The sequence below is a fragment of the Homarus americanus genome, unplaced genomic scaffold (genome assembly GCF_018991925.1).
Source record: "Homarus americanus isolate GMGI-L3 unplaced genomic scaffold, GMGI_Hamer_2.0 scaffold37032, whole genome shotgun sequence".
Taxonomy (NCBI): Eukaryota; Metazoa; Arthropoda; class Malacostraca; order Decapoda; family Nephropidae; genus Homarus; species Homarus americanus.
This window is the reverse complement of record NW_024731852.1, coordinates 6,541,995-6,565,225: the sequence shown is the minus strand read 5'-3', so window position 1 is coordinate 6,565,225 and position 23,231 is coordinate 6,541,995.

The following is a 23,231-nucleotide window of genomic DNA, read 5'->3' as shown; positions in this document are numbered from 1 at the left end:
AAAGATGTGAAAGCACGGTCCTGGAAACAGCTGAGCCGGTATTACCATCTCGACTGGATACAAGATAAAGGAACACATTAAATTTGACTGAGAGGATGTGTTTGTGAAGAATTTGTAAGGGATAAATATAATGCAGAGAATTAAGAAATACAAAAAAGAAGCTGACCTGGTATAGAAGAGTTGTGCAGAGAGCAGTCAAAATTGATCCGAATTTTAGAGGTTCACAGTACTTTTTGATATTATGGCAAAGTGGTACTGTATGTCGCTTGTGAGTTTGTCCTTAGTTTCCAGAGGACCTCCAGCCCATTTTGACTGTTACTGTGATATTCTTAAACGTAATTTAGTCAGCTGATACCAAGTACCTTAAGAGTATTATACTGTTGCCATGTATTGGGCAGGAATCTGTCAACTTGTTATACATAAATTGTGGTTTAAGTTCATTATTATTATTAGTTTGAATGTATAAAAGAGAGTAAATTAATAAAATCAGAGGTAAATAGAGACAGGATAGGAGACAAAGACGGGCACACGGTAGAGACAGACAGACCGCGTGATACAATATTGACCAAGACAAATTCACTCCATTAAACGACACGAGACTGATAGTATATGCAGTAGGCGTTTACAAGCCACTCGAGCTGAGAATACAGAATTAAGTTAATAAATAAACAACTAAAATAAAATTGGAAACAAACTTGTGTAAGACATTAAGGAAACCCATTGTTGAGAACTCACCTGTGTGCACATAAAAGGTTCCACAGCAGCCACCTCCAGATTATGTAAATTCTAGTAGCTGCCTAACTCCTCCAGTCCTGGGAACACGCTCACGTTGTGGCCTCATGTATACACACCGCCCAGTGTAAACAACAGTCCCATTCCCTTCTAAAGTTCTTGGTGTCATGGAGGTGTTTTATCATTGTTTGTCATTCCTGCATTTACAATTATGGAATTAGTTGTTTGTCCTTATTATAACTCATATGAAATGTATAGACTATAGACTACTGATGTCTGTGTTCACCATTGTGTTATATGTCAATATGTCTCAGCCGAAGCCACAGCCACTGCAGGAATTGAGATGTGTCACCTGTTTGGGACGTGACGTGCATTGCAAGTCTGCCATTTTTTTTTGTTTACCTGGCAAAGCTAGTGACCTCCAGGGTCAAGCACTGCACCTTACCTCCCTTAACTCTTACGGTTGGACATATTCCTACAGTTATCTTCAAGTGTCTGCAAAGTTCGGCGTTCAACACATGCCGTGACGACACAACCAAATATTCAATATCAACGAAAATCCTTTATAAAAACATTCCATTTCTTTAGTCGTGAGATATAAAACTCATCTCCCAGAAGCTATGGAAATTTTCCCATAGTGTTTCGCCCTCTGGGTCGGAATAGGAGGTGAGGATGAACGACAGTAACTGACACAAGGCTTAGGAGGCCACGACTTACAAAGGAAAATATTTAGCAGCGCTTGTTGAGGTCAAGGTACTCGGACGCCATGGTCCTTGCTCGAGAAACATGTTACATTGAAGTGATAAATCTCACTTTTTCTTTCAAGAAATTTAAAGATTCAATATCTATTACTCCATGATCGGTCACTGTTATACCATAAAGGTGAACGATTTTGGACAGGCAGAATGGGTATGATTTTGTCTTCTTGGCGTCACTCAAGAAATTATTGGAACCTGCCAGATGAAGGTATAATAACATCGTATTACTTCTGAATGACTTGAGTATGGAGGACATTATTATCAAACACTTGCTGAGCCTGAACAAACATGAAATATAATGGAATACTGTCCGTCCTATAAAAATTCTCTGTAGGCTTTATCGAACAAAAACAGTCCATATATAATAATTAAGTTAAGTGAAGCTATGTTAGTTTTTATTAAGTAGGGTCATGTTAAGTCAACTTTTATTACGTTAGATTAAGCTAGATTATATTAAGTTCAGTCTGGTTACATTAGGTTAAGTTACATTAATCCAAGTTATGTGTTTGAATAAGTTAGGTAAGGTTACGATAGTTTTTGGCAGGTTAGGTTATGCTAGGTAAGGTTAGGTTAGATTATGGCACGTTACGTTACGTTACGTTACGTTAGGCTAGTAGACATATACCCACAAGGCGACACAGCGGGGAGTGGCGCTTTGACTTTATAATGAAGATGTGAGGCGACTGTGTGCATTTGTACCCCAGTGTGTCCATTATATAACACGAGTCTTGGAGTGTTGTGGTGGTGGTTGACTCTCTCTCTCTCTCTCTCTCTCTCTCTCTCTCTCTCTCTCTCTCCTTACCCCAAACTCCCATCCCCTCTCTCCTCCCCTCCTATCACTTTTCACCCATTCCCCTCCTTTCAGTTTTTCCAATCCCCCTACCCCTTCCCCCCTAATCCCCTTCCCTCCCCACTAATCCATTCTCCACAAATCCCTCTCCTCACTAACCCTCTCCCTACCTTCCTTACCTTCCTCTCTCCTCTATCACCCCCCCTCAAGTCAACCTCCTCCCTCCTCTTCCCTACATCCCCTTCCCCCCTCAAGTGAACCTCCTCCCTCCTCTTCCCCTACATCCCCTTCCCCTCCACCCCCTCAAGTCAACCTCCTCCCTCCTCTTCCCTACATCCCCTTTCCCCCCCCCAAGTCCAACCTCCTCCCTGCTCTTCCCCTCCCCTTCCCCACCCCCTCAAGTCAACCTCCTCCCTCCTCTTCCCTACATCCTTCCCCCCCACCCCTCAAGTCCCTCCTCCCTCCTCTTCCCTCCCCTTCCCCTCCCACCCCCTCAAGTCAACCTCCTCCTCCCTCTTCCCCTACATCCCCTTTCCCCCACCCCCCCCCCTCGAGTCAACCTCCTCCCGTCCTCTTCCCTACATCCCCTTCCCTCCCACCCCTCAAGTCAACCTCCTCCCTCCTCTTCCCCCTTCCCCTCCCACCCCCTCAAGTCCAACCTCCTCCTCCCTCTTCCCTACATCCCTTTCCCCACCCCCCCCCAAGTCAACCTCCTCCCTCCTCTTCCCTACATCCCTTCCCTCCCACCCCCTCAGTCAACCTCCTCCTCCTCTTCCCTACATCCTTCCCCTCATACGTGATCAGTGTTGGTACAGGAAATGAAGTGAGTAAACTACGTGAAAAATAAGATTAATTTGGGTAATATACATGGGAAAAAAATCTGGTATTATACTTTGAAAAAAAAGAATAAATCAGGTATTATACACAAAGAAATAAGAACAGTTGGTTATCATGCGTGGAAAATAAGGTTAAATTGGGTAAAATACGTGAAAAATACGAATAAATTGGGTATTTATGTCTCACGAGATACCAAGATGCTCACAAACACATTACTCATAACGTGGCCCCAATCCAAGTGCACTCTGATTAAATAAAAGTTGTGATATTTTCAAGTGGTCAATTTTACGAACCTTATAAGTACTGTTATTTGCTATAGTGTGTTTCAGTACTTGTAATAGATGGCATATATGTTTGTTTTTTTAACTTGATTTAATGTTTGTTTATGTTTTTGCATCACTACTTTTAACTGGGGGGGGGGGGTAAACTCTCTGTATACTGTCCTTCCTCCCAACTATGTATAATACTGCATAATAATATTTCTCTCTCTCTCTCTCTCTCTCTCTCTCTCTATCTATCTATCTATCTATCTTCTACTCCTTACAAATTCCTCCTGTTATCCTTCACACATTGCCAAACAAACAAACAAAGACACTCAGTAACAGTGAACACATCCTGGTGAGCGCTAGACACACCCACAGAAGCTGGTAATGATAGGCTGAGGGGAATAATTACACAGGTGGAGGTAGAATGAATGGCAGGTAGAACTGAGGAGTCTAACTATATCCTGGTACTGTATGTATGTATGTATGTATGGATGTATGTATGTATGTATGTATGTATATGAATGTATGTATGTATGTTGAACCTGACTGCCTGGCCTAAATAAGTTATCGCGTACTGAGGCCCCTAACCAATAGGTAAAACAGCACTAAGACTATAACTCAATAATGACATTAACATACTCGGTAAAAAAAATCTAGTATAGGTTTACTAACTGATCTTACGCCTGGCAGTGCTGTTTCATTGCATCTGATCTTACGCCTGGCAGTGCTGTTTCATTGCATCTGATCTTACGCCTGGCAGTGCTGTTTCATTGCATCTGATCTTACGCCTGGCAGTGCTGTTTCATTGCATCTTTGATCCCACGCCTGGCAGTGCTGTTTCATTGCATCTCATCTTACGCCTGGCAGTGCTGTTTCATTGCATCTGATCTTACGCCTGGCAGTGCTGTTTCATTGCATCTGATCTTACGCCTGGCAGTGCTGTTTCATTGCATCTGATCTTACGCCTGACAGTGCTGTTTCATTGCATCTGATCTTACGCCTGGCAGTGCTGTTTCATTGCATCTGATCTTACGCCTGGCAGTGCTGTTCGAGGAATATTTATCTCAGCCTTTACGTGAGTGATTTACGATCCCTGATCATAGATTTGGTTAAGTGAGGTAATGATGACGATTGGAAAAATAGTTTGATATATGTATCGTATAAACTTGTGGCTGACGGAAATAACAAGGTTGATCTTCTATACTAATTCGCGTATAGTAGACAAAGCAAACTACTCATTAGACGCTTGTTGATCTGTTTTTATGCTCTCAGCGTCCGTCGGGGTATGGTATAGATTCATAGGGACTGAAATACACTTTATTCCTCCCTGTTGAGAACCCTGGAAAGTTGAAGTAAGTCCCTACCCCCCTTCCACCACCACCCCTGATCCGACTTCTGCTTTCTCTCTTTATGTTAGTGGTGACTTGTCTACAGTAGACTTATGTGTCCCAAGTTTTTCTCTCTTCATTCTCACTATCCCTTTTCTCCTCCTCTCTCCTCCCCTGTATCTCTCTTTCTCTTCCATCTTCTCTCCCCTGCCTCCCTCCAGCTTACATATAGAGCATGACGCCGGCCCAGGACCCGGAGGTCAACCCTCGCATGCTGGGTAATTACAGAACCCAAACAAAGGAGAGACGTAATGCCTAAAAATAACCCACTCCCTATTGCTCTTTTACCCTCTACCTCACATCTCAATGGGATCGAAACCTAATAGAAATTGATACCGGTGGCTTTATCCTTATTGACTTTAATCACTTAATGGGTTAAGAATTGATGGAAAGGACGAAAATAGTGAACAAAATATTATATCAATCCGTTTTCTTCGGTGATGTCATAGCCGTTCCCGGATGAACTAGTTGAAGCCTCTCACGAGCCCAACCTGAGGAACACGACTCTGCGGCAGCGTTGTTGTGTTATTACCGATATATTTATTTTTTCGTCTCTCTTTCTCTCTCTTGTGTGCTGGCGTGTGTGTCGGTGAGGAGGAGTAAGACACGGAGAGGAATATTGAGAAAGATGTTATCGGGGTTTAAATGAATGGGGGAGTCACGCGATGGTGATAAATCCGTGAATGAATGAATGAATGAATGAATGAATGAGAGGACTGTTCATCTGAGTGATAAAAAAATAAACAATGGTGTTGGAGCCTTGGTGTTCCCTCTGTCTCCCCCCCCTCTTTCTCTCACCCATCCCCCCTCTCCCTCTCCCCCCCACTCTCATCCCCACCCCTCCCTCGCTCTCCGTCTCACACTCTCCCCACCCCATTCCTATCTCACACCTAAACTCCTCTACCCCTCTTCACCATATTTCTCTCCCCCTCACACCTCTCTCAATTCTCTCTCACCATTCTCTCCCCTCACACCCCCCTCTCACACTCCCTCTCTCTCACCATATTTCTCCTCTCTCCCCCCTCACACCTCTCTCTCACCCTCTCTCACCATTTCCTCTCCCTCACACCCCCTCACTCCCTCTCTCTCACCATTTCTTTCCCTCACACCCCCTCTCACCTCTCAATTATATATTTCCTCTCTCATTAACTTCTCCACACCCATCACTGGTGTTAATCCTTCAATACAACAAGACCCTCATCATCACTACCACTACCATCATCATCATCATCATCATCATCATCATACCTTTATTTCCGCATTGTAAGTGATGTATGTATGTATGTATGTATGTATGTATGTATGTATGTATGTATGTAATAAGGTTCGTGTGCACTGGGACCTTGTGTAGACGTAATAAATTCTATGTATGTCAGCCTCTTCCTTCTTTCTCCTGCATGTTTTTTGAAGTGATGTTTTAAAGTGTGTGTGTGTGTGTGTAGCTTAACCTCCCTCCTTCCATCACTCCCACGCTGAGATATTACATTATGTTATACTTTAGTGTGTGTGTGTGTGTGTGTGTGTGTGTGTGTGTGTGTGTGTGTGTGTGTGTGTGTGTGTGTGTGTGTGTGTGTGTGTGTGTGTGTGTTTCCTGACTGTGTCTGTAAGTTGGGGCTGTTATCATCGCTATTCCTGTCTTTGTTTCATTGTGTCTCTCTGTGTGTGTCTGTTCTCATGTTTATCTCTGTGTCTGATCTCACGTTTATCTGTGTATGTGTGTCTTTCTGTTGTTTATTTTCCTTTCTCCTTCGTCTGATTCTCTTTCTCTCTTTTCTATCTCGCTCGTTCTGTTATTCTATTTGGCTGTCTGCTCTCTTCCTCTCTCTTTTTTTCTTTCTCTCTGCTCTTTTATTTTCTGTTCTCTCTCCCCCATCTCTTTAGAATCTATAGATAGATAGATAGATAGATAGATAGATAGATAGATATTCAGTAAAATCGTCATACACGTTCACATTGATTCAGTATGTACAGTACAGGTATACAACTTGTACATAGTGGTGGTTATACAGACGATGTCATTTGTTGTGTCCATATATCACGTCTTGTTATGCCCCACTACAGAATACAGGAGGGGGGATGTAGTGAGTGGTACAGTACCTCCATTTGTCTGTCCGTTTGAAATGTTCTTTGCATGCAGTAACTTGAGAAAATCAAATTACATAATGAGTAAGTGGGTCAATGTCGGTGATTGGTGTTGGTTTATCCTTATTCATTAGAGTTTTGGTTCGTGATTTACTTTGAAATTCTGGCAAATAAATTCTTTTACTGTGATTGTTTAGTTCTATTTAAGTGTATGTGTATGTATGTATGTATATATGTATGTATGTATGTATGTATGTAATAAGGTTCGTGTGCACTGGGACCTTGTGTAGACGTAATAAATCTGTCTGTCTGTCTCTCGTTCAAAGATAAGATGTAGAGACTCAAGCTACTTTGATCGATAATATCCTTAGGAAAACGCCCTTGACTGGAGCGTCCGAATCAAACCTTACTAAGCTGACACGTCCGAAACTCGTGTGTGTGTGTGTGTGTGTGTGTCATTACCGAAGTAGATACAGCGAACGATACGAGCACAGTCCAACGAGGGTGATTGGCGAGAGATCCGGGTAGAAACGGTAAGTAAAGCGGCCTGGGGGTATCCGTGTGGGCCTGGCCAGATGCCCTCATCCAGCAGTTACCTCTCTTGTATTAATTCCTCCCAAGACCATTACCTCAAACTCTCTTTATTCATCTGATGTAAACGTTCTGTGGGGTATGATTTTCCACTTCTTGTCACGATTGTCAATAGGAGAGGTGATGTGGGGTGACGAGGGGTACAGAAGAGTGTATGACATCACCCGTGAAGATTATGTAATGTTCGTGTGACCGCCGCTGTCGCCCCGGGCGTTGGTGTCGCCAATTACACCCTATGGAGACGTCCTAATATGCAGGATCCTCACGGCACGGAGGCGCGCGGCGTCTTCTTGCTTGTGTGCATTCCCTGTTTTTTTTTTTCTCTCTGTCCCTCTCTTCTTTTTCTTCTTCTTCTTCTTCTTCTTCTTTGCAGTAGTAGTCGAACACCGATGAGAACCAAAGACAAGGATAAATGGGAGCTGAAGACTGAAGTAAACGGTAAAAAAAAACCAGAACGTGAGAAAAATGAGAAGAATTGAACGAACGACTGGAGAAAGAAAACATGACTTAACACCAAGAGACAGAACAGTTACGAAAGACCGTAGGAGAGAGAGAGAGAGAGAGAGATTGTAGGAGACGGAAAAGACTGAGGTGGAATGACAGAAGAGAGAAAGACTTAGGGAGTGAGAGGAGAGACAGGTGGAATGACAGACAGAGATTAACAGTGAGAGACGAAGGAGAGAGAGAGAGAGTAATTGCCTATACCTGTGCTCCTGGCAGGTGGTCGGTGACGTCACTACCATAATTAAGGTTCCCAGTTGTTTTTTTATTCTTTTTTTTTACGTGACTTCAGACTTCCGCCAGTGTCTGTCTGTGTCTAGTATTCCCACACTATATTATATAGATCATGGCGTCTCAGGACCAAAGGTGAAGCCCCACAGGGAGGTAATTACACGGGCTGGACCTTGGGGAACACATCACACTCTTATTAAACCTATACTACGTGAGTCTTCTCTTGGAGTCTTATGTTAATGTGGTGGCTCTGTGTGTTAATGTGGTGGCTCCTCTGTGTTAATGTGGTGGCTCTGTGTGTTAATGTGGTGGCTCCTCTGTGTTAATGTGGTGGCTCCTCTATGTTAATGTGGTGGCTCCTCTGTGTTAATGTGGTGGCTCTCTGTGTTAATGTGGTGGCTCCTCTGTGTTAATGTGGTGGCTCTCTGTGTTAATGTGGTGGCTCCTCTATGTTAATGTGGTTGGCTCCTCTGTGGTGGCCTCTGTGTTAATGTGGAGTCCTCTGTGTTAATGTGGTGGCTCCTCTGTGTTAATGTGGTGGCTCCTCTGTGTTAATGTGGTGGCTCTCTGTGTTAGTGTTCATATGAGTTCTCAGTGTTAATGTTGATAGGGTCTTTCAGTGTTAATATTGCTGTCTCTTTGTGTTCATTTTATTATGATGAAAGTCTTAGAGTTAATGTCAGCATATTAACTCAGTTTGTTGATAGTTAAAGGTCTGTCAGAGTTAATGTTAACATGCTATATTTCGATGATCTGATTTTAACATGATCTTTCAATGTTAATTTAAAAAATATATATATTGTCTCATTATTTATACCATTTGAGTGCTGATGTTAACATATTCAGTGTTTGTATTCCGTAAATGTTAATATGAACATAATGTTTGTGTTTTGTCAGTGTTAATACTAAATAGACATTGTTAGTACAGTCATTTAGCTTCTTTCATTTACTGGTGTGTGTGTGTGTGTGTAAGTAAGAAAGAGAGAGAGAGACGTACTTTCTCTTCTCCATTTCATCCTTGTTAAATAGTACTAAAAAATATCGATATTCCCTCATAAATCCAGTTTTTCTTTATTAATTCTTACATAACACTCAAAATCTCTCATCTTTTCCAAACACTATAACTCTACCTCAGGAAAATTGATCATAATATTGGAACAAAATCTCTCATCATTTCCAAACACTATAACTCTACCTCAGGAAAATTGATCATAATATTGGAACAAAATCTCTCATCTTTTCCAAACACTATAACTCTACCTCAGGAAAATTGATCATAATATTGGAACAAAATCTCTCATCATTTCCAAACACTATAACTCTACCTCTGGAAATATTATCATAGTATAGGAACATCATCTCCAGGCCAGCCTCAGTCACCCCCCAGGTAGCAGTACAGAGTCACGTGTGTCCTCCCCTAGCTTGTGTGACCACTTTCACTCCTTGTCACTATCCGGTGTGTCACCCTGAACTTCACACCGGGGTCCTGCGTCGGGGAATTAGATAGATAGATAAATATATAGATAGATAGATTGATAGCTATATAGATAGATAGATAGATAGATATGCAGTAAATTCACCATACAAGCTGACGTACCGGGTATGATTAGCGCTTACTGTATATACCGTAGGTAGTGTAAGTATATATTGTACCTAGACAGTGGTGGTATATATTTTCCGGGGATATGTCGTGTAAAACCTAACCTAACCTAACTCAGTGTTTATTTTTCTATAGGAGTAATGTATCTATATAAATAGGATTTACTCTAAGTGTATTTTATATATAGACACACTACTGCTGCCATATATATTTTTAACTAATATCTTTCGTGTGTTTTTCGTGAATTTTCGTGTTCTTTTAGTGTTTATTCGTGTTTTTTATGTTTTCGCAATTTTTTCCCTCGTGTTATGGTCAACATGCCTGAGTTTTACTGCACCTTTTACCTGTATGTGGGAATGTCGTCATGGGTCTGGGAGTCGAGAAAGGAAGTGATGTCATTGGTCCGGGATTCGAGAAAGGAAGTGATGTCATTGGTCGGGGTCGAAGAGTGATGTCATTGGTCCGGGAGTCGAGAAGGAAGTGATGGTCCGGGAGTTAAGAGAAAAGTGATGGTCCGGGAGTTAAGAGAAAAGTGATGTCATTGGTCCGGGAGTCGAGAAGGAAGTGACGTCATTGGTCCGGGATTCGAGACGGAAGTGACGTCATTGGTCCGGGAGTTAAGAGAAAAGTGACGTCATGGGTCTGGGAGTCGAAGCAAGTGACGTCATTGGCATGGGAACTGAGTCGGAAATGACGTTATTAACCTGGAAGTTGAAACGGAAGTGACGTCATTAGTCTGGAAGCTGAAGTAGAAGTGACGCCATTGGTCTGAGGCAAGCGGAGATGATATATTGTGTGGCTTTCAGATACACACACACACACACACACACACACACACACACACACACACACACACACACACACACACACACACACACACATACACACACACACACACACACACACACACACACACACACCCACACACATACATACACACACACACACACACAACATACACACACACACACACACACACACACACACACACACACACACACACACACACACACACACACACACACACACACACATACATACACACACACACACACACACACACATACATACACACACACACACACACACACACACACACACACACCCACACACACATACATACACACACACACACACACACACATACATACACACACACACACACACACACATACACACACACACACACACACACATATACACCCATCCTGTGAAACTGAATTTACTAAACAATAATAATTAACTCTTCCAATAAATATTTCCTATTAATCTTTAAACTCTTGAGTATTTTAGTCAGACAATAAGGACTTAGGGAAATCAATTATCTTTGTGTTCTTTTTTTTTTTTTTTGTAGCCCCTAAAACTCCAAAGCCTTCACGGGAATTCCAAAAGCGCTCACAAATTCCTTGAATATAATTATTACACAAGCTTACCAGTTGCCTGCACGATCGCTTAGTCAAGGTGAGGGTGTCTATATCCGTTCTTGACCCCACCACTCCAGACGCCTGCCAGCACCCACCACTACCTCCAACCCTCCCCTGGCTGCCTCCTCCTCCCTGGCTTCCTCCTCTTCCCTGGCTCTCCTCCTCCTCCCTGGCTTCCTCCTCCTCCTCTTCCCTGGCTGCCTCCTCCTCCTCCCTCCCGCTACCTGCTCCTCCTCCTCCTCCTGGCTGCTTCCTCCCTCCTCCTCCTCTTCCCTCCCTGGCTACCTGCTCCTCCCTCCCTGGCTTCCTCCTCCTCCTCCCTCCCTGGCTTCCTCCTCCTCCTCCCTCCCTGGCTCCTCTCCTCCTTCCCTGGCTGCCTCCTCCTAGCCTCCTCCTCCTCCTCTGCTTCCTCCTCCCTCTTCGCTCCTGGCTACCTGCTCCTCCTCCTCCTCTCGGCTTCCTCCTCTTCCCTCCCTGGCTACCTCCTCTTCTACTGCCTCCTCCCTCCCTGGCTTCCTCCTCCTCTTCGCTCGGCTACCTGCTCCTCCTCCTCCTCCCTGGCTTCCTCCTCTTCCCTCCTGGCTCTCCCTGGCTTCCTTCCTCCCTCCCTGGTTGCCTCCTCCTTCTTCCCTCCCTGGCTACCTCCCTCTTCCTGTCCTTCTCTCCCCTCCTGGCTTCCTCTCTTCCTCCCGGCTCTCTTCCCTGGCTTCCTTCTCCCTCCCTCTTCTTCCCTCCCTGGCTACCTCCTCTTCCTGTTCCTTCTCCCTCCCTGGTTGCCTCCTCCTCCTCCTTTCCTCCTCTTCTGGCTTCCTTCCTCCCTGGCTTCCTCCTCTTCCCTCCCTGGCTACCTCCTCTTCCTGGCTTCCTTCTCCCTCCTGGTTGCCTCCTCCTCTTCTTCCTCCCTGGCTACTTCCCTGGCTTCTCCCTCCCTGGCTTCCTCCTCTTCCCTCCCTGGCTACCTCCTCTTCCCTGGCTTCCTTCTCCCTCCTGGTTGCCTCCTCCTCTTCTTCCCTCCTGGCTACCTCCTCTTCCCTGGCTTCCTTCTCCCTCCCTCCTCTTCTTCCTCCTGGCTACCTCCTCTTCCTGGCTTCCTTCTCCCTCCCTGGTTGCCTCCTCCTCCTCTTCCTCCTGGCTACCTCCTCTTCCCTGGCTTCCTTCTCCCTCCTGGTTGCCTCCTCCTCTTCTTCCTCCCTGGCTACCTCCTCCTTCCTGGCTTCCTTCTCCCTCCTGGTTTGCTCTCCTCTTCTTCCTTCCTTCTCCCTCCTGGTTGCCTCCTTCCTTTCTGTCCTCCTCTCTACCTGGCTGGGACCTTCCCAGTGGAGGAGGAAGCTACTATGACGTCACACAAACGGGTGCCGGATCTGGGGCTGAAATCCACTCGGGTGAGCTTGGGAGGACGAACACGGGGGAGAGGAGGAGCAGGAGAAAGGTGTGACGTGGTGGAGATAGATGGTGAGGTCGAGGAGAAAGGTGTGACGTGGTGGAGATAGATGGTGAGGTCTGGAGAAAGGTGTGACGTGGTGGAGATAGATGGTGAGAGGCCAGGAGAAAGGTGACGTGGTGGAGATAGATGGTGAGGTCAGGAAAGGGTTAGATTTAGGGTAGAACTGAGGAATGGAAGAGAGAGAGAGAGAGAGAAGCATCAATCCCTTAGTCACTGTGACCCTTACACAAAAGACTCAGCCAGACACGAGAAGTACAATGACTTAACCCCATGAGTACAATGACTTAACACCATGAGTACAACGTCTTAACACCATGAGTACACTGACTTAACACCATGAGTACAATGACTTAACACCCTGAGTACAATGACTTAACCCCATGAGTACAATGACTTAACACCATGAGTACAACGTCTTAACACCATGAGTACACTGACTTAACACCATGAGTACAACGTCTTAACACCATGAGTACACTGACTTAACACCATGAGTACAATGACTTAACACCATGAGTACAATGACTTAACACCATGAGTACAACGTCTTAACACCATGAGTACACTGACTTAACACCATGAGTACAATGACTTAACACCATGAGTACAATGACTTAACACCCTGAGTACAAACAATGACTTACCTCTTTCAATACGATCATACTGTACACACGGGGTTAATTGGTCGTACTGTAGAGGATAAAGGATAAGGTTAAAGTAGTCTAGGTTAGAACGTTCAAGGTTAAATCGTTCTTGGTTAAAACGTTCAGGGCAAAAAAAAAAACATAATAATCTAATACACCCAAACCAAAAACGTTCCTAGTTACAACCATGTCTTACAACACCTCTCTCTCTCTCTCTCTCTCTCTCTCTCTCTCTCTCTCTCTCTCTCTCTCTCCTGTAGGTGCTTGAGGCGGTCGTGAGCAGCTGGTGGGTGTTTCACAAGCTCTTAGGTACAGTGGTCATGATACAGGGACTCAGTTACTGTATTTATCATGTCGTTATTTGATTGGTATGTTCACAGTCATGTATGTTTTTATGTATGACTAAATATGCCTGTGCGTATTGTGCAGGTGTGTATGTTTTTACCTGTGGTGTGTACAGGTATGTAGGAATATGTGTATGTATTCATTTAAGACTATATGCGTGTATGTATATTATGTATAATGTACGATTCTATATGGTTATGTATGAGTGTATGTATGCATGTATGTGTTTAGAAGGGGTCGATCAGGGGAATTCAAGGTTATCTACTCAGTGTCGTAACCAGCACCCCACTGTAGTGTACCTGTCAGATTTAAAGGTCCTACTTCTCCAGGATGTCCAATGGGTGACGGTCCTATGGTAGATGTTGTGAGCTTACCACACACACCACCAGAGACCTGTAGTAGATGTTGTGAGCTTACCACACACCACCAGAGACCTGTAGTAGATGTTGTGAGCTTACCACACACCACCAGAGACCTACAGTAGATGTTTAGAGCTTACCACACACCACCAGAGACCTGTAGTAGATGTTGTGAGCTTACCACACACCACCAGAGACCTACAGTAGATGTTGTGAGCTTACCACACACCACCAGAGACCTGTATGTCGTGTAGGGTTAAGACAAGCAGAGGAACACAGACAAAGGGTACTGAGACAGACCGATTCACTGATAAATACTGTACTCACATAGGCATTAAGGTAGACTAACACTGAGGGCGAGAGGTAACTAGATAAGCACCGAGGTAAAGAGATACATAGACCTAAATTAAATATAGATACATAGACACATACGTATATAGAAAAAGGGGAAATAGGAATATACAAACACAGTTAATAAGATAAACAGATAGACTGAAAGAATGATAAAAGAAAATCGAAAAAAAAAAACACAAGGATAAGCAGACAACAAACTAAACACATAGATACATGTAAAACTAAGCATATTATTACATCGACCTTGATAGATAAACACGAAGGCAATAGATTCAGGTTTCACGAACGGATTTCCAGACGGATTCATGAACGTAAACATGAGGTAGGAGGGTCGGGAGGTCCGGGAGGATGGGTTGCGCAAGGGACCGGCTGGTGTTGGTCTGTCTGACGAGGTGATGCCAATCTGAACGAGGTGTGTGTTTTTCTTTTTTTTTTTACTTGGTGTGTGTGTGTGTGTGTGTGTGTGTGTGTGTGTGTGTGTGTGTGTGTGTGTGTGTGTGTGTGTGTGTGTGTGTGTATAGATGAAATGGAACGAATATGAGTTTGTCTGTATGTGTATTTTTTTTCTCTCTCTCTCTCTCTCTCTCTCTCTCTCTCTCTCTCTCTCTCTCTCTCTCTCTCTCTCTCTCTCTCTCTCTCACGTAATAAAAGGAAACTAATAGTAAAGATCAGAGGAAATTCATCCATTGTTTATAAAAAAAATTCGATGAGGAGAAATTTGGTCGGTTATTTGTCTATGATGGAAGGTGCTGGGTTGCTGAGGCTTTGTTTTGACTGTGTAGCTGTGTTGAGTAAATCATACGGTTGTGTGTCTTGTAGAGGGAACTGTGAAATAAAAAAAAGTGGAACATGGGAACAACGGAATGGGGCAAGATACGAGATTAGTGGAATGGGGCAAGATACGAGAATAATGGAATGGGAGCAAGACACGAAAATAGTGGAATGGGGGCAAGACACGAGAATAATAGAATGAAACATAATAAAACACACAATGGAAACAAAATAAATGAAACTATGATAAAAAAAACCCGACGTATTAGTTTCTGAAGTCACTATGAGTCAACAGTCTTCCATAGGAGTTGAGTGATTGGAGAGTAAATTTTTTTTTACCTTGAAATTCGATAGAAATGTCTCGTTGGTGTCTACACGTCCGCCTAGATGACTCAAGTGTTGCTGAGGGGGAAAGGGAAAAATTATTACAGGGTAGAAGAGGGAGGAAGAGGATGGGGATCGGACCTTTCACGTAAAATCAACGAAGAAATTGGTCCTGATGTTGGCTGAGTGGAAGTAAGTATTGCTTCCTTTGGCGTTGAAACAGACTGGTGTAGGCAGAAACATTCGTATACATATATGTGTGTGTGTGTGTATGTCATGTTATCGTTCCAGGAGACGATTTAGGATTGAATGAATCGATTTTTATCCCCATACCTTAAATATTTCCCCAACCGAGCGGATCTACGTGAGGAAAGTAGGAATGAGGCAGACAAAATAATGCTGTTATTATTATTATTATTATTATTATTATTATTATTATTATTATTATTATTATTACTATTTTTATTATTATTATTATTATTATTATTATTATTATTATTTTTATTATTATTATTATTATTATTATTATTATTATTATTATTATTATTATTATTATTATTATTAAACAGATATTTGATTACAAGGAAAACTTTGGCCCAAAATCCCAGATATTCACGGTAGCAACAGTCAGCTATTTTTAGATTTTTCCTCCAGGATGGCCACTTGACTATTTCCTGGGCAGGACGATGAAGGTCATTATAACATACCTGACGAAGATTTTCCTGAGGGTGGTGTTTAAGACCCAGGAGGGGGGGAGGAGGAGAAAGGGATAGGTGAGGAAAAAAAAGGGTAAAAGTAAAAAGAGAAGGAGGAGGAAGAGGAGGAGATGAGGAAGAGAAAGATGAGGAGGAGGTGAGGAAGAGGTGAGGAAGAGGGAGTAATAGGGAGACGAAGAAGAAGAGGGTGAGGGGGGAGGAGGTGAGATTAATTAGGGAAGAGGAGGAGGAGATATGAATAAGAAGGGTGAAGAAGAGGGAGTAGGGGGAGGTGAAGAAGAGGGTGTAATGGGGAGGTAAGGGAGAGTAGGTTGATTGAGAGGAGGTGAGGAGGAGGAGGGGATGAACAGGAAAGGTGAAGAATAGGGAGTAGTGGGGAGGTGAAGATTGAGGAAATGTGAGAGAGAGAGAGAGAGAGAACTTTGGCTGATGATATTAGTATCTTGAAAAATGAGTGGAAATACACAGACAGACAGTTACACAGACAGACAGTTACACAGACAGACAGTTACACAGACAGACAGTTACACACACAGACAGTTACACACACAGACAGTTACACAGACAGACAGTTACACACACAGACAGTTACACAGACAGACAGTTACACACAGACAGACAGTTACACAGACGAACAGTTACACACACGAACAGTTACACACAGACAGTTACACACACAGACAGACAGTTACACAGACAGACAGTTACACAGACAGACAGTTACACAGACAGACAGTTACACAGACAGACAGTTACACAGACAGACAGTTACACACACAGACAGTTACACACACAGACAGTTACACACACAGACAGTTACACAGACAGACAGTTACACACGACAGTTACGACAGACAGTTACACAGACGGACAGTTACACAGACAGACAGTTACACAGACAGACAGTTACACACACAGACAGTTACACACACAGACAGTTACACAGACAGACAGTTACACACACAGACAGTTACACACACAGACAGTTACACAGACAGACAGTTACACAGACAGACAGTTACACAGACAGACAGTTACACAGACAGACAGTTACACACACAGACACACACATTACCCCTCCTTAACCAAGGACACTGATAGGTCGTCCACGGGTTGTCACTGTGGACACCAACATAACTCTCTCCCGCAGGAATCGAAGCCACGTACTCTTTCTGTGAACGCGTAACAGCTCTATGTATCAGGGTGTACTTATAGTAAGCATTAAATTTTTAATTCACCTTTACAATATTTATGAAAAAGAGAATCCATGTGTGTGTGTGTGTGTGTGTGTGTGTGTGCATCAGTGCTCATGTAAAACCCTTTGTTTACACTAGGACAAATTTTTCCTACTGAACAGAAGACTCGTGATGATTATGGTATTTTAACTCTCTCTACTCACTCGTTAAAGAAAGACATATAAATAATCCATATACTATACTAATACTGCTGAGATGCTTAAATACACCTGAAACATTACATGAAAAAGTGTAGATATTTATACACTGAAACCAAACACGGGATAAATATATATAAAAACAGAAAACACATAAATAACCGAGGAAAAAAAAAGATATGTGGGTATTTACTCAGCCATAAATCAAGTGGGTGTAAGGAGAAGCTGTCACAACAAGGCTTCATTAAGTTATTTTAACAAAGACGTCATCCAAGAAATTCCATAAAGTGTTGTGTCAGCATGTGTGAAAGATGTACACCCGGCCTCCCAGGAATGTAAACAATGTGTGTCACTCGCCTCACCTGTCGCTGGGCTGGGACGAGGAAGATAGGCGACAGGGGATGGCTGTATACCTCTCTCTCTCTCTCTCTCTCTCTCTCTCTCTCCTTTATTTATTCATCATCCGGAGAGAGAGAGAGACTAAACTCCACAATCCGGAAGAGATAAGAAGGTACTACTTAGACAAGACATTAAGAACCTCTGACCCTGGAGTATTTTCATCTGTCATTCTTTAACTGTCTGTCTTATCTCTGTCTATAACTTACCTGCGCTTAATTAACTGAGGGAGAAGATTATAAACAAATAAAACAACTCGGATAACAATGGTATTAATCTAACCAAGAAAATGATGTAGAGAGAAAAAAATACTAAACGCCACGATTCTTCTTCTTTGAGTTATTAAATATTTGAAGGATTCTAGAAGCCCCCAAAATAAATCTAGACTTAGGAAAATGGAAGTTGATTTTTAATGTGTACAGGTGATAAAATAGGAATATGTAAAACAGGAAGAAACGAAGAGAAAAGATGTTTATTTAGACTGGCATCGTCAATCGTGTGTGTGTGTGTGTGTGTGTGTGTGTGTGTAAGAAAGCGAGAAAGGTTGGCCACTTCACACGTGATCCACACATGACATCTCTCTCTCTCTCTCTCTCTCTCTCTCTCTCTCTCTCTCTCTCTATATAATATATATATATATATATATATCTGTCTTTTCCTAACTCTTTCTCTGTATCTGATTCTTTAATTCTTTCTGTCATGTTTTGTCATTTGTGTTTCTCTTTCACTTACTGCCTGTCTATCAGTCCATCCTACTGTCTCTATATATTTTTCTCCCTTGTTTTCTGTCTATCTTTTTCTCTTAGCATCTGTCTTTCAGCCTATCTCTCTGTCTCTATACATCTCTTTCTCTCCGTCTATCTCTCAAGTTTCCCACCGCCACATATGCAAGAGAAAGAAGGTCCGTCTCGCCCCTTGAGTTACCAGCTCTGACATAACCCTCACAAACATATCGCAGTTAATCTCTTCCATCGTAAGTCCTCGCACGATACTTCCTGAAGGCGATCGTAGCTACACCCCCTCCCCCCCTTACACTCGGGTATCAGATGGCGGGAAGGGATAAAATATGCGGGTATTAGCGGTAAAAAATGGGTATTAGTTGGGTATCCGCTGAGGTTCGTGTGGTGACGGCGGGAGGTACCCACCACACTGGTCTGACTCGCAGGGTAGAAATGCCCTGGCGATGGTGTTGGGTATGTTTGAGGAAAGGCAGGCAGAGAGAGAGAGAGAGAGAGAGAGAGAGAGAGAGATCAAAACTAATATTTAATCCCCAGACAAATATCAATACTTGTGTAGAATTAATGGAACTAATATAATATGTATAATCACTTATAAAACGTAATTATCATTGTATTTCTACCCATTCATCTAGCTTTATTTACATTCGTCCTTATTCTCGTTTATTCTCTTTCCTTCATCCTATTATACAAAAAATCCTCCGCTACCCCGCATCAAATTTAATCGTTAAATTGAAGATAAAATATCATAGATAATTGGTAATAAAAAATGCAATATCCTCACAGTATAATATTACCATGTTAAGGGACAATTAACTTAAGAGTATATATACCAACGAATGTGAAGACCTCAACGCCTGTACAAACACCAATCCAGAGGCGACTGTCTTCTTTTTTTTTTTTGCTTGTGATGCGATGCGTTACGTTTGGATGTGATTATTTTTTCTCTATAGTGATTTAATTCGTTACGTTTGGATGTGATTAAATAAAACCTTTTTTAAGCTTGGCGGTTCATACAGTGAGCTAAAACGTGTTGTATTTGATATATAATGTTAGAGGGGGTTTAAACTTTAAGCTGGTGGTATGTACTGCTTCTCTCTCCTCCCCCTCTCTCCTCTCCCCCCCCCCCCCCCCCCTCTCCTCTCTCTCTCATAACCATCCTTTTATCCCTACTCTCTCCTTTTCTACATCCTTCACCTCTCCCATGTCATCCTTTTCTCACGATTCCATTCCCCTTCCACCTCCTTCCTTCCCGTTTCTACGTCTTCCACACACACACACACTTCCATCTTTCCTCTCGCCATCCCTCGTTCTATCCCCGCCCTTTCCATCTTCTCCTCTTCCATCTCCACCCTCAGCATCCTTCCCTTATCCTCCCTTCCGTCTCCACCCTTCCCTCTTGTCACCCCTTCCCTCCAGGTCCTTTCTCCTTGAGCTGTCACCTTACATCCTCTTTCTCCTTCTTCCAAGTCCCTCCCTCCCCCCCCTCCTTCCCTCCCTCTCCCCCCTTCCCTCACTTTCGTTCCGGGTCCTTCCTTTCTCTAGTACCTCCACTACACTACTCCCTCCTTCTCCTTCCTGCCACATCCATCAGCCCAATTCAATTCATGCTCACAGAATAAATACACAGCACCAGCAGCAACAACAACACCACCAACACCACCACCAACACCACAACAACAACAACAACAACACCACCACCACACACCACCAACACCACCACCACCAACACCACCACCCCACCACAACAACACCACCACCACCAACAACAACAACAACAACAACAACAACACCACCACCACCACACCACCAACACCACCACCACAACATTACCACCACCACAACAACAACATCACCACCACCTGTATGAGTGATTGTCAGACCAAACCTTACAGCCCAGAATTATGCCGCATATAACAGCAAGAGCACTGCAGACCTCGTGGTACCACCACATTCCGGGTTGACACACCTCAGGTCGCCAAGGGACTTGACTCGCCGCTAATGACGTGAGCTGGTGACCTACAACCGCACCTAGCCAGACACCTGGCCAGGACCACACCTGCACACAACTATTCAGATCAAACCAGTTTAGTGTTAATTGTTAGAGGTCAGAAGCCGGCTGGGCCGACCCCATATAAAGGCCCTACAGTCCGTCCACGGGCATTCGATTATCATTATCATTCTGATTCTGGTCATACTGATTCTCATTCTGGTTGCTGTCATCCCCCTCCGTTCGGGTGTACTCGGTTCACTAAGCAGAGTCACGCACGTCTCCCCCAGGTCGGGAGAGACCTCTCCAGACCACGGCATCGCCAGCTAAAGCAGACTCTCCCATAGGAGGCAGCCCAGCCAGCACTCACTGGGCCTACGTCAGGGGTACGTGAGTCTTGTCAGAACGTCCTAGGTGAGTTACCTACTGTGGAAGTGTATTCATTCAGGTGTGTCCGAGTCAGTGTCAAGTAACGTAAAGCATAATGTGTTAGTACTGATATAATAGTGATAATGTGTCCATGTCATTGAGTGAAGTAATAAATAGTTGTATCAAGAGGTGTTTAACAAGTTGTCCTTTAAAGTGATATATGTGTATTGACATACGAGATAAGATATAAGCGTAGTGCGCTGTGCAAATAACATCCAGGCCACTACCAAGTTTCCTATCTTTACATTCCTACTCTCTATACTTCCTACTATATATGTAATTCTCTTCTTGTGAGATTTGTCTCATTATAACCACAACAACAACAACACCACCACCACCACCACACCACCAACACCACCACCACAACACCACCACCACAACAACAACACCACCACCACCACCACAACAACCATCACCACCACCACCACCACAACAACCCAACACCACCACCACCACCACACCACCAACACCACCACCACAAACACCACCACCACCACCACAACACCACCACCACCACAACAACACACACCACCACCACCACCACCACAACAACAACATCACCACCACCACCACCACAACAACAACAACAACAACAACAACAACAACAACAACACCACCACCACAACAACACCACCACTACCACCACAACAACAACATCCCACCACCACCACCACAACAACAACAACAACAACACCACCACCACAACAACAACACCACCACCACCACCAACACCACCACCACAACACACCACCACCACAACAACAACAACAACACCACCACCAACACTAACACCACCACACAACAACAACACCACCACCACCCACACCACCCCACACCACCCCAACACCACCACCACCAACATCACCACCACCACCACCACAACAACAACAACAAACACCACCACCACAACAACAACAACAACAACAACAACAACAACAACAACAACAACAACAACAACAACAACACCACCACACCACCACCACCACACACAACAACAACAAACAACAAAACAAGACACGTTACCAGCAGTCTCCTCATCACTCGGGTCAGATGGTAAACACAGGACACGGGTCTTAAATCTGTACACTCCTCCTCACACCTTCCTGGAATTATTGCGTAAAACAAGGAACTCACTTGTTTATTTACTTGGTTTTCTTGAACTTACTTGTTTATTTACTTGGTTTTCTTGAACTCACTTGTTTATTTACTTGGTTTTCTTGAACTCACTTGTTTATTTACTTGGTTTTCTTGAACTTACTTGTTTATTTACTTGGTTTTCTTGAACTCACTTGTTTATTTACTTGATTTTCTTGAACTTACTTGTTTATTTACTTGATTTTCTGTCTTGAGTTGTTTATTTATATTTTATTGTATTTTTTGGTTCTTTCGTTTTTTAATTTTGAAGGGGTGGGGTAGGAGAGGGGGGTGGGTAGGAGAGGGTGTGGGTGGTAGGAGGTAGGAGAGGGTGGGTAGGAAGGTGGATGGTTTAATTTTGTTATTGTTTATTTTATGATTTTGTTCTTGTTTCTCGTGTATATTTTTTCAGTATTTTATTTTATTTATTTTTTCGTTTGTTTAATTTATTTATTTATTTGTGAATGGTTTTTATTTGTAATATTTTCCTCGATAAATTCAATGGGATTTTTTTCTCCTCTTCTCCGTGTTTATTTTCCCCTGTTTATTGGGGTATCTCTCTCTCTCTCTTGTTCTCATTGTGTTTCTCCTGTTTTATTTGTCTTCTGTCTAAATCCTTCTGTTCCTCTTCTGTCTTTTTTGTCTTTATTCGAGTCTCATTTTCATCATTTATCTCTCTAACCATAATTTATCACACCAAGACACGAAAAGAAAACAAACAAACAAATAAACAACATAACTAAACAAACAAATAATTAAACAAACAAACAAACAACCAAACAAACAAATAACCAACCCTCTGTTTGACATACCCGGAAGAGCTCTTAATAATATCCCGTCTTGAGAATCTTTGATCTTACACCTCCTTACAATGTGAACGTAAGGTGAACGGAACTTAAACGTATTATGGTGATGAATGGTGGTGGTGATGAATGGTGGTGGTGGTGATGAATGGTGGTGGTGATGAATGATGGTGGTGATGAATGGTGGTGGTG